Source organism: Melampsora larici-populina (genome assembly GCF_000204055.1).
Source record: "Melampsora larici-populina 98AG31 unplaced genomic scaffold MELLAscaffold_6, whole genome shotgun sequence".
NCBI classification, from domain to species: Eukaryota; Fungi; Basidiomycota; class Pucciniomycetes; order Pucciniales; family Melampsoraceae; genus Melampsora; species Melampsora laricis-populina.
The window spans coordinates 325721-329095 of NW_006768770.1; positions in this window are offsets into that span (position 1 = coordinate 325721).

The following is a 3375-nucleotide window of genomic DNA, read 5'->3' on the forward strand; positions in this document are numbered from 1 at the left end:
AGATGACAAAATTTGATTTTAGACATAAGCCAATATTGTCACTTTTTCATGCAACCACTCCATCACCTGCAAATTCATGCTCAAAACTTCAAAAACCCATCTCATCACATTGTTTTGCACAAAAAAACATCCTAATCACCTTGAAGATGTTGCAATTATGCTGATTGGGCTCTCCCCAGATGACAATATTCAAATTCAGACATAGTCTCATAATGCAACTTTTGCATAAAACCACTGCTTCATCTTCATATCTACACACAAACCCTCAAAATATCACCTCTGGCTCCCGCCCTGCCATAAAACACAAACATGATAATGGAAGAAGTGTGCCCATGAGCCCATATTTGTAGTCATAGATTGTCCTATAAAAGGCGCACATTTCATCTCTATCCGACTTTACCCTACCTCACCTTCATCACACTCTTATCCACGCTCAAAGCTTCAAAATACCATTTTTCACTCACACTTTGCCATACACCACGCACACGGACATAGAAGGCTTCTCCCAGTTGACTCAGAATTTCAGTCTTTATTTCTCCTTCAAAAGGCGCACATTTCTTCTCTATTCAACTTTACACTAGCTCCCCTCCTTCACCTTTATATATACACATATATGTTCAAAATACCATCTTTGGAACGGGCAACACACAAACTGTGTGAGCTTACTGACTCATCTTTATTTTTTCTATCCAATCAAACTGTGAGCATATTCTTTGTTTCTTTAGAACACTTGATGAAGGGAACAACTTTGACATGATTTCACAACTCCAAAGGACTACAATCTATCCTGTGGCTGAGCCTGCAAGGAGTCACAAAATCTCAAAGTTCCTTTGTCAAACCGATGAGATCATTTCTGCACGGTTTCCTACATTATGTACATAATCCATTCAATTGAAGTACACTGGCTGTCAGAGATTTTGGACATTCTCTGAGTGCCTGTCAGGCTGTCAGCGCTTTGCAAATACATGATACACAATCACACCTTGAATCTCGTGCTCGAGTCGATTTTAACTTTTGATTCAGTAGATGAGTCTTTTTGACATTTGCTGAGTGCCTGTCAGTGTTGTCACAATCACACCTTGAAACTCGAGCTTGAGCTAGTTTTGGTCAAATAGCTGATTGTAGGCCTTAGCATTGACCGGATTAAGGGGGCCTGCCCGGTCCACCTTCCCAAAAGGGAAATTGATTTTAATTCAGTCAGTGACATCCAGTTAAAAACAGAGAGTCACCCTCAATAATCATCCAGAGACAAAAAATGGGAACCTCTGGGCGAGCAATTGCATGTCCTCTAGGAAGTCGATTACCTAAACGCAAGGCACCAGATACCCAAGCAACTCGAGAGAAAGCTGAACGAGATGAAGCTCAAAAAAAATGGGGTCTTAAGAAGTGTGAAGAAATCATCCAAGCTCTTGATCACATACCTTCGAATCCTCTCAAACCCAACATCTTTGAACAATTTCTTTCCAATGACGATAATGATAATCAGTCGGATGATGGATATGGAATACCAGAAGAAGAACCCTTTCCCAACGAAGAGCCTGTTGATGAAGATGAGTTCGATGTACATGAAGACGAAAAATCATACATTCAATATGTCTCAGGCGATGATTACAAATATCGTCGGATACGGGAAGATGCACATTGGAAGCGAATAATGCCAAAGGTCTTCATTGCTTACATGAAGTGCTCCGATCGTACATCAAGCTGGGGGAACGATAAGTTGTGGGATCACGACTTCAACAATGAGGAACCTTGCTCATGTGATATGCGCGATAAGCGCATTCGTACTGTGGACACCGTGGATTTAATTTGTGAGTGATTACACTCCAAGTCTTGTGATTGGATGCCGAGCTGATATTCAAGTCACTAGATCGTAGGAAGGTCACTTTTGAATTCTGTAGCTGTACGCCGGATCAAGTTCGACTCATCAATCATGGATACTTAGGAGGATCTCCCGCGAGTCCGGAGACTGCTTTCTCCATGCGACTCCTTCGTTTTTATCATTTATCTTGGGAATACTGCCATTCGACTATTCAACCTTTTTCATTAATGATTGATAAATATCTTGACACCAATAACCCACTGATTACGGTGCCTGAAACTCACGAGGTTCATTTTCATTTTGTTTTGGATTCTTGTTGAGCTTACTTGAAACTGACTTACGCGCGAGTGTCTCTTTAGCCTCGTCTATGGCGAACACCGCTGTCAGCAGCTGTTTACTGCTATCGCCAGATACTGAAAATTATCGAGGATCTTGAGAGCCGGAGCCTTGACCTGACACCGTTGGAGAAGCTGGCATGTAATTGTGCTAGGTGTTTTGGACCTGCTGGTTCACATGGGATGCAGAAAGGACCTCAGTACATTGTATGTGTTGATGGCAACTTTCAACAGCGGCGACATGAGAAAGCAAGTCGAGAAATCAATGAAATAAAAATATCGACCCCTTCTATATTCATGCCTGCTGAAGACGTCTTGAAATGGGAGCCCGAGACTACAAATTCTGGAGGTACCCAAGTTGCTTTAGTATGTATATAAAGACTAACTTATCTGGAAGGTGATGTTGTCACAAGCTGACATTTGCTTCACAGGATCCATGTACAACGCAACACACAGCGGCGGCAGACCGTCGAGATGCATCAAGCTGGCGAGGTTGTGAAGAGACCGGCCTTATTGGTTTGGCATGTCGACATGATCACATGCTCAAGCTAGTCAATGTTGTTCGTAGTGGGGAGAAGTGGGTAGTTCTCTTGTCTCTGAACATTTTAGATTATACAAGCAATACTTACTGAAGGTTACATCATAACCTTTTCAGAGCATACTTTGTGCATGCTTTGATTGGGCTTTTGTTTCACGCTATCCTAGAAGCCTGTTCAGACACCAACAAAGCGGATGTAGGCGTCTTGTATGACATTGGGTGTACAATGGAGAAAGGTGTTATCAAAGCGAGTCATCTGAATCAATCCTCCAGTTGTAATGAGTGCTTATGGTGTTCATTATTCATAGAACAATCTTTTCAAGGACAAACGTGTGAAAGGTCAATTGAAGTTTGGTACAAGCGCATTCCATGCCTATGTCCATCAGTGGAGCTGCCAACTTCAGTTTAACCCGCGCCTCAACATAGGTTGGGGATTCTCGGATGGAGAAGGCCTAGAACGTAACTGGTTTGATATTTCCCCACTTATTTCATCGCTTCGATGGGCTGCTAGGCAGACACGTATGGATGCTATACATCTAAAGGTTCTGCATCGCAATTCAATCAAGCTGCTCAAAGCAGGTAGGTTGATTCTTATATATGACAATGTGTACTTTCTGACCAGTTGTTTTTACAGCCAAGTCATCTGAAAATAAGCTGAAAATAGCTGAACAGCGATTGGC